This window comes from Choloepus didactylus, chromosome 16 (genome assembly GCF_015220235.1).
Source record: "Choloepus didactylus isolate mChoDid1 chromosome 16, mChoDid1.pri, whole genome shotgun sequence".
Taxonomy (NCBI): Eukaryota; Metazoa; Chordata; class Mammalia; order Pilosa; family Megalonychidae; genus Choloepus; species Choloepus didactylus.
This window is the reverse complement of record NC_051322.1, coordinates 73,036,426-73,048,719: the sequence shown is the minus strand read 5'-3', so window position 1 is coordinate 73,048,719 and position 12,294 is coordinate 73,036,426. Positions and strand designations below refer to the sequence as shown.

General features: G+C 43.3%; 1 protein-coding gene and 1 pseudogene across 6 annotated transcripts in view; one reads left to right on the top strand and one right to left on the bottom strand.

The window, feature by feature from the left end:
* Window positions 1–3,986, bottom strand: part of CEP192 (centrosomal protein 192) — a 132,907-nt gene extending 128,921 nt beyond the window's left edge. For 3 of the 6 annotated variants that reach the window (XR_005212162.1, XM_037805595.1, XM_037805599.1), the window contains exons 1-2: window positions 3,926–3,986; window positions 3,445–3,509 (exon numbers count right to left, since the gene is read on the bottom strand). The gene's annotated coding sequence lies outside the window, so the exon portion shown is untranslated. Of the gene's footprint in view, window positions 1–3,229; window positions 3,363–3,444; window positions 3,596–3,925 lie in introns of those variants that run through there. The other 3 variants (XM_037805596.1, XM_037805598.1, XM_037805597.1) reach the window with 3 other exon arrangements.
* A 408-nt stretch (window positions 3,987–4,394) lies between these two features.
* Window positions 4,395–10,897, top strand: LOC119511316 (annotated as a pseudogene).
* Window positions 10,898–12,294: the final 1,397 nt, after the last annotated feature.

Genomic DNA, 12,294 nt, shown 5'->3' with positions numbered 1-12,294 from the left:
TGACCTCATCTCCACTACTCTTCTTCCCTGCTCACTCCCATTCTGGTCATCCCAACCTCCTGCTGTCCCCGAAACATGCCAGGTTTCCTCTCACCTCACAGCCTCTGCCTAGCACTAGGCCCCAGATCTCCACACCTTGCTCCTTCACTTCTTTCATGTCTTTGCTCAAATGTCCACTTAACAGTAAGGTCTTCTCTGATCCACCTACATGCTGAAGCATGGCACTCCCAACCTCTTGCCCTGCTTTCTTTGTTCTATTGTACTTATCCCCATCTGGCATGATACATAATTCATTCATTTCTCTGTTTTTTTTTTTCACTCCACATTAGAATATAAGCTCCCCGAGGGCAGGGGCTTCACCTATTTTGTTTACCACTGAATTCTTACTGAGAATTCAGTGCTTAGCAAAGAGTAGATTCAAAAAAATTAGTTGAATGAATGAATGAATGTTTTCAAACTGTGTTAATACACAGCAAGATAATCACCAACTGTATATAATAACCACCATGGTCCTCTCAGACCATGTTCCAACATTTCTCTCTCTTTGATATTTCTAACTACTCCCTCTTCAGTAATAAACATGTTCAAAACTCACTCACATTAGGATGGAGAAGACAAACCACCTGCCCCAATCTTTCATTTCACTTGATCTTTTATTTTCAGTTCCCGCTACCATCCTCTCACCTTTCCTTCACAGTCAAGCTCTTACAAGACACCTCAATTACTATTTCTACTTCTCACTTGACAACTTCTTGCTCTGTCTGTTCCAAATTACCCAGGATTCTGACTTCAGACCTTAGGTCATGCAATGTACATCTTTCACTCTAAGGATCTCAAACTTAAATGCTTCAGGTGCAAATGCAAATATAGAAAGCTGAAGAGGGTTAGACAATAGGACCATAAGGACTGAGGTCAACTGGAAATTACATGCCCCACTGGAAGCCATTTCAACTCAATAAAACACTGCTGCCTAACAAAGCACATCTGTTGGTGAAATCCATTCCTGAGGGCCACTGGTATGCAACCTCTACAAAACTTGGGTCCAACGCCAAAACACGCTTAAATCACTCTACATCTGTCTGTCTCCACTACCACCACCATACTGAAAAGCCTACTAACTGGTCTCCATTCTTCTATTTTTGTCACCCTACAATGAATTCTCTACACAGCAATTGAAAGGATCATTAAAAAATATAATTCAGATATGCCTCTACTGAGAAACTCAGTGAGCCCCGGCCAACCTCTCCCATCTCATCTTCTACCCCTCTCAGGTTCACTAACACGTACTAGTTTCTCTATTTCTGTAATGCTCCTTGGCCCATTTCTTCTGGATCTTTGAACATCTAGCTCCTTCCTGACATTCACTTCATCGTAAATGTTACCTTCTTAAAGAGTGAGCCCTTGTTTACCAGATCAAATGGAGCCACACAGTCAATCATATCAAGTTTTCATTTATTCCCAGTAGTTATCATTATCTACTTATTTTTGTATTTGTCTTCTTCCACTAGAATGTATATCTCCTAATCGCCAAGGCCTCATCTATCTGTCCATCACTATTTCCCAACACTTAGAATAACACCTAGCATGTAGTGGGTGCTCAATAAATGAATGTATAACAACATTCTCAGTGGGTGAACTCATCTTGACTTTGGTCCCTATATATTTAGAATGTCCGCTTCTTGGGTGTCATGTCTATCTTATTCATCCAAATATTCCCAGTACCTGATAGGGCTGGAAATGAGTTGAAAAAATAATCTATATCCTCTAGCCCGCTAGCTGATATTTAGTGCCTACTCTATTATCAAGCAAGGAGAAATATTTTGTATACATTTCCCTAATCTCTGCATCAAATTTGCAAGCTAACCTTTATCCCTGCAATGGAGGAAACTGAGGCCCAGAGAAAATTAAGAGACTTTCACAGGCCACACAGTGCAAAGTGGGAGCAGAGGAGTCACATCTAATCATGTCTAACTCCAGGACACTCTTTCCTCTGCATGAATGCGATCACTTCGAATCAGACCCTCAGCCCAGACCTCAGTGCTGAGCTCTAGACCCATATTTCCAGATGGCCCTTTGACATCTATCTTATCCCTCAGTGTCTTTCAGGTAGCACAAATTCAGCAAATGCAAACCCAAACTTGTTACTTTCCCTCCACCCACTCCTCCTGTAATCTTTAGTTTAATCCATGGCATCCCCATTCACTAGCCACACAAGCCAGACACCTGGGATCATTTTGAGCCTTCCTTCTCTCTCTCAATTAGTTACTTCAAATATATATATGGATCCAAGACCCACTTCTATATTCCAAGGCCTGTCACCCAATACTTTCAAATCTAAATTAATGCACAAGTCTCCCAACTAGCCTCTCTGCTTCTCTAGTGTTTTCATGATTAAGTGATTCACTCATTTCACAGATACGTAAACCACATTGAAATATACGCCAAACTCTTAACAGTTATCTGTTTAGGAATCAAATACAAAGAAAATTCAGGTATTAAGCAACAGTCACACATTCATGCAACAATCATTATCTAATATGAACCAAGAAGGACAGTCTATTTGGCACCAGGAATACAAAACTAAATGAGGCAGCCAGCTACCCTCAAGGAGCTTCCAATCTGTCCATTCAGATACAAGGCTTTAAAAGAGATTTGCTGTGGGTGCTATGGTAACACAAAATCCAATGGAAGATTCCTCAATTGGTAATCTAATACCAAGTCTCTCATTTGCAGAAAGGATTACACTTGTTCTACACCATTCATGGATATGCCACATTCCTAAAGCTTTCCTAGTAGGGAAAAATACCCTAAATGCTTTCTGTATCACATTACCCAACTCTCCTCCATCATCTAAAATGAAGGCAAAACAATGTTATCTTTCTTTTTATACTATATTTGAACTAAGTAGTCATCTTTGAGATTTCCCTTGCTATTTCCTTATAATATCAACCTCAAATTTTGCTTGCGGTTTATTAATATTATCTACATTTCTTAGTACACAAAAAAATTAATAACTTTAGTCCTTAAAGATTACATGAACATCTGCTGTGGAATATGCGGGATGCATGAATGAAATGGAGTGGAATATGTCGTTTGGCATATACAACCCACTGTGGCACCAAAAACCTAGCCAAACTTCCTCAAACCTCATCCTTTACACCGTGCATTGTATTTTAAGATCTATTCTAGAATTAGGTAGGCATTCGGTAGATTACTTTTCAAACCTTACCGTAAACTGCTCACAAAACTGAAATTCCGAGAAAAAGGTGATTCTGATGTAAATACGCCAGTAGGATGACCTCAAAATGATGAGCAAATGGAAACATTGTCTTAAAAAGTTCCTCTCCAAATGGCTGAGTGAAAAAGGGCCCTGTGTTTCACTATACAAAGTCTGAAATTAGCAAGGCAAAAGTAGAAGTGCTTTACTTAACATTCTTAACTTACTTCACTCTCTTTTGATAATGCAATCACGGGCAGGGAACGGGTTGAGAATGTAACACACACGGAGCCTAGGCGAAACCAAATCACGAGTGAGAAACCGGAGGACACGGCACGCTCTCAGCACAGGGCTCACGGCAGCACTTTCCGGGCCGGGCTTTTTCCGGGAAAGGAGAAACCACCGTCCACCACCACATACATACACAGAGCAAACCCCACCAGTCCCCGGCGCGCCGCGGGGAGAAAGCGCAGGGCAGGCGCAGCGCGCTCGCCCCTCGGGGCTGCAGACCCCGCCGCCGCGGACAGCGACTCAGGCCCGGGCCCAGAACAGCCACGGGCAGGTTCCCGCAGGCCGGAGCAGCGCCGAGTAGCACCCAACCACCCGCCGGCGACCCCGGCCCAACCGCCCTGCCCCGCGCAAACGAGAAGCGGACCTCGCCCGCCGCCCGCCAAGCAGCACGACAGACGCCGACAGCCCCTCCCTCACCGAGCCGGGAACCCGCCGACAGGAACAGAGGCGGAGGAGAGCGGCCACAGAGGAAAGGGGCGGCCCCAGCGGGCGTCCGTGAACGCATGCGCGTATGCGTGCGTGTGCGAGCCCCCTAGCCCGGGGACGTCCGTTGGCGGACCCCAGGTGAGGGGCGGGGCCTCGGGGGCCGGGCTCTGGAATGGCCGCCGCACGGGGTGGGCGGGCCGCGATGCCGCAGAGCCCGGCGATTGGGCGAAGACTGCGCGCCTGCGTTTGAAGCGAGGCGCCGCGCACCGCGGGCTGCGAGCATGGGCGGGGCTTCCGTTACAACTGGGGCCGGCGCGGAGAGGGCCGGGTTCCCGAGCCTTGGCCAACTTCGAAATAACGAAGTCCTTATTCCCTTTGGAACCCAAAAGCACGTCCCTCGCCTTCAACACACGGACATATTTCTGATGAAGAAGCCGCCTGAAAGAGATCGAGTTTGGTAATGCCGGCGCCGTGGGGACCTCGCGTGGCAGGTGCACTCCTTTCTGTCGCCGTGGGGTCTCTCTGGCAGGTACACATCTTTCTGTCGCCAGGGGGACCTCACGAGACAGGTGCACACGTCTATCGCTGTGGGGGCCTCACTAGCCGGTGCACTCTTTTCTCTCGCCGTGGGGTCCTCGCGTGATAGCTGCACGTCTTTCTCTCCCCGTGGGGTGGACACTGATGTTACACACTGCTGTAGACCTTCACAGCAAGCCATTCGTCGGGATCCGAGCTTCCTGAGAGTTCCCCATCCCTAAGCGCACCTTTGCGAAGGAGGCAGGCTAGTCTGGGTGGGAGGGGCGAGGGGAGGAAGCCTATCATCCCTAATTTAACTCTCTAGTTTTCCCATCATCCTTGAGTCACAGATCCCACGCCCACCACCTATTCAGCACAAGCCCTGAACTACTACTGAGACCATACAAGTAATTCAGTTTCACTCCTTTCACTTCCCTTTATCTCAAAACTTCAACAGTCTCAGAGGGAAGTGTCCCCCTTTTCCAAGCCAAATTCCTTAACTTCATTCATCCAAGAGTTATTGAATGTTTAAGATGCAGGGCTCACTTGAAGGAGAAAAGGGAAAACAGAGAGTTGAGTTTAACAGCTGCTACTCTTAGTGATACTGGTCTGGTGGGGAAAAACATCTTTTATTTGGTAGATTGAGTTGTGTGCTCCCAGAAAAACACGTTCTTAATCTGCATTCCAGTAGGTGTAAACCCATTATAATTAGACCTCTTAACGATTCATTTTTAGTTAAGGTGTGCTCCAACTAAGTGAGGATGGGTTTTAATCAGAATTATTGAAAGCCTTATAAAGGGGACATGGAAGTCACAGAAGGGAGAAAGGAGAGGACATCACCATGTGATGGGAAGCAGAGATAAAAGCCAAGGAACCACAAGGATTGCCCACAGCCAACACCAGGCTACCCACCCTAGGAGGAAGCAAGCCTTCTAGCCTGTGAAACCACCAGGCAATGAATTTCCAATGTTTAAGCCAACCCACTGTGTGGTATGTGTGATAGCAACCTGACATTGAGTAATGGGTAGAGGCTGGGAGAATTTTGAGGCACTTGGTAGAGAAAGCCTAAATCGTTTTCAGGAGACTGTTGGTTGATTGTACACTGGATGATTGTATGGTTTGTGAATATATCTCAATAAAATTTAATTTTAAAAAATGAGAGACTGTTGGTAGAAATATGGACATTAAAGGTACTTCTGGTGAGACTCTAGAAGGAAGTGATGACTGTGTTACTGGAAACCAGAGGAAAGGCGACCCTTGTTATAAAGTGGCAGAGAACTTGCTGAAAGTGTGTTCTGACAGAAGACAGAACTTGTAAGCAGTGAGCTTGGGTATTTAGCAGATTTTCAAGCACAGTGCAGAAGGTGAAGCCTGGTTTCTCTTTGCTGCTTACAGTTAAAGGAGAGAGGAAAGAAAAACTGCAGACTGAACTCTTAAGCACAAAGGAACCAGAAATTGATGAGGGAAATTCTCAGCCTATCCAGACAGTGTTCTCTGAGACTAGGGCCAGAATTGGCTCTATCAGAGCCCTCCCTGAACTCCCGAGAGGTGAATTCCCAGAGGCCAGGGCTCCTTGCAAAGGCGTGGCTAAACAGCTCTTTGTAAAAGGTCCGGCTGAACATGGATCCAGTCTGCCATTTCAGAGGAAGTCAGAATTGGAAATTTATCTGTCTAGGAAGGATCTATGGAAAGTCCTTTTGTCTGATGATTTGGACTCCCTTAAACTGCACAGAAACCTAACTCAGTTTATTAGAATTTTGTATGAGCAGAAACGTAGCAGTCTGAACTGAAAGGGACCCAGAAGAGACAACTTGAAGGAAGAATGACTTTAAGGGCAGAAGCATGGGAGCAGAGGTCTGGACACAAGAGGTCTCAGATAGAGGGGGCCCACTCACGTGTGTGCAAAGGATGGGTCCACCACAGCCCACCAAGGGGCGGGGCCTACACTCCACAGCGGGGAGAATTCAGCCATCACCCAGATGTGTGTAAAGGCTAGGACCTATGCCCATGTGTTCAGGGAGAGGGGGCCGCTGTGCAAGTGCTTGGAAAGGGCGGGGCTACACTCCAGCAGGCCCAGGGGACGAAGCTTCAATCCACAGACAACTGAGACCCTGAAATCTAATGGCATTGGCCCTGCTGGGTTTTCTACTTGCTTGGGACCCATGACCATCTTCCACCCAGTTTCTACCTTCTGAATGGGAATATCTGTGCTATGCCTTTTCCATCATTGTATTTTGAAAGATAACCTGTTTTCTAAGTTTCACAGATCCACAGAGGGAGGGAATTTTGCCCCAGGATGTACCAAACCCATAACCAGTTTTGATGGGGCTTAAGTTTGTACTTGAGTTATTAATGAAATGACATAAGGCTTTTGGGATGTTGGGATGGGTGAATGTATTTTGCATGTGGAAGAACATGTCTTGGGGGTCCAAGGGGCAGACTGTGGTAGATTTGAGTTATGTACCCCAGAATAAAACATGTATTTAATCTGCATTCCTGGGAGTGTGAACCCATTGTAAATAGTACCTCTTAAAGGTGTGATTTTTAGTTAAGGTGCAGAGTTAAGTTTAGTTAAAACCCGACTGAAAACGGGGGTGCAAAATGAGACAAAATGGTTTCCGTGGCTGAGAGATTTCAAATGGAGTCAAGAGGTCACTCTGGTGGACATTCTTATGCACTATATAGATAACATGTCTTGGGTTTTAATGTATTGGAATAGCTAGAAGTAAATACCTGAAACTACCAAACTCCAACCCAGCAGTCTGGACTCCTGAAGACAATTATATAATAATGTAGATTACAAGGGGTGACAGTGTGATTGTGAAGACCTTGTGGATCATACCCCCTTTATCTAGTGTATGGATGAGTAGAAAAATGGAGATAAAAACTAAAGGACAAATGGGGTGGGATGGGGGGATGATTTGGGTGTTCTTTTTTCACTTTTATTTTTTATTCTTGTTCTGGTTCTTTCTGATGTAAGGAAAATGTTCAGAGATAGATTGTGGTGATGAACGCATAACTATGTTATCATACTGTGGACAGCAGATTGTATACCATGGATGATTGTATGGTGCGTGAATGTTATTTTAATAAAACTGAATTTAATAAAAATAAATAAATAAATAAATAAATAAATAAATAAATAAATACCCGATTGAGAGTGGGTCTTAATCTGGTGAAGACATCACCATGTGACAGGAAGCAGAGAAAAAAGCCAAGGAACCCTAAGGATTGCCAGTAGTCAGCACAAGAACACCACTGACCTTGGAAGCAAGCCTTCCAGCCTCTGAAATAATTTCCAGATGTTTACGCCAACCCTTTGTGTGCTATTTGTGCCTTTCTACCTCCTCCAAAACATTGCTCAGCTTTCATTCCTGGGTACACTTGATCACCTCCACTGGCTCCTTTCCCTCTACATATAAAAACTGCCCATCCAGAAGATAAATCTTTAGATTCTGCTTTATCACCTACAGACCACTCTCCTTTGCTCCACTGCCTCCACTTTCACACCTGTTTCACTCATTCCGTATTATCTAGCTTGGTCCTGACCACTGCTCTACTACTTCCTTTAATCAGAAATGACCTCCTAATTGTCAAATTCAGTGATCTATCTCTCAGTGCTCTTGACATTTCTTCTTGAAACCCTGCAGCCTTGGCATATGCAAAGTGTCATTATTCCTGTTCTACCTTTGTGCCTACCCAATGAGTATGGAAAAATTCTCAAATAAGGTTGGCTAAACTTGAACAATTAACCAAATGCTTAGCTCTAAGGCTGCTGAAAGGATGCTATTTGAGATAAGGAGCCACCCTTCGTTCACAAAGTATCTTAACCATCTGTGTACGTACACAGTGGCCACATACTGAAGAAGGAGAACTGCTAGAGACACTCACATTCTAGCAGTTCATTCACCTTGTAGCCCTGGTACCTGACTCAATAAATGTCTTGCAATCACCAGAGCTCTCCCCACCACACCCAGCAACCCACCATGAATATCTAGTGACAGGGATCTACAAAGGATCTGCAGGCAGTAGGAGTCTGGACTCTAATGCCAGACTGCCTCAATCTGAATCCTGGTTTTCCACTTCCAGCTGTGTAGCCTGGGCAAACAGGTTAACTTCCTATGCCAGCTCCCTCATCTGTGAAATGGAGATAATTAGAGCACAGGCCTTACAGGCTTTGTTGCAGGATAAAATCAGTTAATTCATGTAAGGTATTTAAAAGAGCATTCAGCAAAATAGTAGCGATTAACTTACTTGCCAACTGAAAGGAGGAATAGGAACTCCCACTGTGATTCCCAAATCTCCTTAGATATTGAGCCTGCAGAGCCTACCAAGGGATTGGGAGAAGCGATGCTTATCCAATTCAGATATCCCATAGCTCCCCTTTATCGGCTGACTAATGTGGCAACACCTCAGCTACCAATATCCAGTCTTCTACAGCCAGTCCTCCTAGCTGAAAAAGTCACTCTTTTATGCCTTCTACACTGTTTCTACCTTTATAACAAAGCTGAACACCCATTACTGTTTGTAAATTCTGTAAATGTCTTCTCCCACAAGGATAGTTTGTGGGCAGACCATCTAAGTTTTACCTACCCAAGTGTTTAGCACAGTATCTTGAACATAGATGACCAGTATTCACCAGATTAAACTGGAGACTTTAAATTCATTTTCTTTCTTACTCTAACCCCAGCTACCTCTATAGTGGTTGAAACCTTAAAGATATGAATGCTTAATTCTGAGCTAGACTCAGCCTTAAGTTAGACCCCTTGCTTTAAACCTAAACTAGTCTGAAAGTCCAAAGCCAGTCATTTAACACAAGGAAGGCTTTCCTTTTTTTCTTACCCCTTTTGGAATACCAACATTACAGAAAGGCATTATAATGATTAGACAAAACAAAATTCAAATATTCTTTAAAGTAAAGAAAATACAGGAATCATCTCCCCTCTCCCTCCACACCTTTTTCTCTTCTTGCCCAGCTCCCTATCCCACCTTTTCTTTCCCCTCGTCTCTTAAGTTAGTTCAAGAAATCATATCTGTCACTTCCCGACTAACAGGCAAAATCCACCCCAGATTTTCAGTCCTTCCTTTTTATTCTTTCTTCTCTTTCACTAATTGATCCCGATGTTAGCACATTCTGTCTTGTTCCCAGCAGACACCTGTAGGTTTGCTACATGGGATCATTACTTATTGATCACGGTGACCCTGAAGTCTGCAACTGAAGGCAGAATGAGAAGTTGGGAAAACATTTTTCTCTAAGCTCTCTTGCTCGTGCTCTCTCTTTTTAACTGTTATTCTCAATGCTTGTCAAGAGGGAAAAATACCCTTGGTGCTTCTGTTGTGAATATGGAACATTATCTTCCAGCTGTACAGTGACACCTTTTCTTAAGGAGAAGACTCTCAATCCATTTGCCAAAAGGGGGTGGGAGGGTGGGGTGGTGAAATAATGTTATCAAGTGATTATTCTGGCTGAGATGTATTATTGGGTTTCTTCCTTCTTGATCATTTGGTATTTAAGTAAAATAAGGCACAGGCTTGTTTGTCAAGTGGAGTAGGAAAGGCATCTGATTTGCTGGCCTAATTAAAAAATGATACAGGATTAAAGGATCCAGCTTCAAGGACATGGCATGACTACATATATCAACCCAAATACCTGGACCAGCAAGTCAGAACTACTTGATAGAAAAAATTAAAGAGGATAGTCCAAGGAAAACTCCTAGTAGAGTGGTGTGCCTGACCTCCCTGTTTCATTAACAAGCATCAAAGAAGAGCCCAAAGAGGCCAAGCGTCACGATTCTCAATCGGTAGAAGAGAACAACCTAAGATGATGGAAAGACCCCTGTAAACTGGGAGGAGTCTTGGGAATGGGGGTGGCTGCCTCTTCACCCATGAGTCAGCATCAGTCATACATGAAATACCTGCATGCTTATCCTGACCCACAGACCATGACCCCAGCCACCCTGCTTAGCAGGCCGTCTTTCCCATCCTAACGCACTGTTTCCCTGGGGCCTCTCTCTTTCCAGGATTTTATTATCCTGTTTATGGGAAGATGTCAGGGAAAGAAGAGGCAGAGAAAGTTAACACCAGCCCTAGCATCAACAGGGAAACAGCCACTGAATCTAAAGCACTGGATTTGCTCCAACAGTATGCCAACCAGTACCAGAGCAAGTCTCCTGTTCCTGTGGAAAGGCTACAGCTGACCGGGAACTGGAAGAGGAAAGAGGAAGGGACCGCCACTCTCCCTCTGGCCAACGACACCTGCATACACATCACCACACCCACATTGGCATGGGCCGCCCACTAATCCCAGGTCAATATGGCTCTTTTCAAGACTTGACCTCTGCTGCCCTTGTTGCCTCTCAGCAGGTGGCTGCCCAGACATCTGCATCAGGAATGATGCCTGCACAAAGAGAACAACAAGATTGGAAATGTATGTTGTCATGTGACTAGATCACATGGGGAAGTGCTTTATACAGACATAAGTTTCATGGTGTTAATCTGAAATGCCTTAATGACAGGCAAAAACCAACCATTTCATTTTTGTAAATTATAGATTTTATCAGGGTAATAAATGTTGCTGTACTTAAACATGCATATACATATATGTATACATACACCTATATGTATATTCTTTACTTTTTAGATCACCAACCAGGCTCACACCTACAGGGTCTGCTGCAAATGTATTCGTCATGTTGAAAAGTGATAGCCACAAAAGGCTGCTTATTTTCTTTTCCTTTTAAATCGTAAATAATGTTACTCATCAGTGTGCTGAACCTCACATACCCTTCGGTTATTTCCCATAAGCCTCTCAAAAAGGCTAACGGTGATGATGATACTTTGGTACAATTTAGAGGTCTATTTGGTGGCTCCTGCTAAAGATGTATCAGTGTAAAATGTTTCTGTAGTCACTGTTTCATTGTACTTGGGCATTGTGGAAAATATATCTTTGGAAGGCATGGAGTTGCCAGTACCACAAAAACTGTATTGTATATAATGTAAAGAGTAAAATGGGGAAATAATGAGGATCTGTGAATAATAAGGTGTCATTTTTTGATGATCTTGAATGGCAAATAAGCCAACAGCCTGTGTACCAGAGACATCTGTGATTGTTCTATTACTTGGAATGGTCTGGCAGTCTTTTTTTTCTTTCTTTCTTTTTTAATGTTTACTATTATCCAGTTTTAGAAGAGACAGACTTTAAATGCCATTGTCTGGTTACTTGTTTTATGCTGTAAATAGTTTATGTAAAATGTATAGTATATGCTTTCCTTTTTTATACCTGCCTTAAATAATTTGGCAATCAGAATTTTAAAAGGAGGTTTTTTTGTTAAAAAAAAAAATTAAAAGAATATATTTTATCAGCATTTTATCCTTTCCATGTTAAGAAGTAATGGGGACATGACACTATCCTAGGAAAACTATCTCCTAAAATTAGATTACAAATATGTAGAGTTATAACAATTGGTTCCTCTATGTGAAATTAACTGACAGAAAATAAGAAATACTGTTCAAAATAAATCTCTCTCCAGCCCTGAAGTCAGTTAACTCTGACAATTCCTGAGAAAATTGAACCAAAAATAACTAGCCCCACAGTTTTAATCATTTTACCATAATTAGTGTCAAGTCTACACTGATTTCAAATTTTAAATTTTTTAGAAAAGAATATATTCTAATGTTGTCTAATTAGATTAGAAGACAACATCTATCAGTTCTAGATGTTAGTCTATATAATGATTTTCTACATTTTAAATAAATGTAGTCTTCACGCCCTGTAGTTTTTTTGTATGGTTTTAGCAACATGGTACTTGAAGGAGTAAACCTTACCAGCTGTCAAATAAAATATT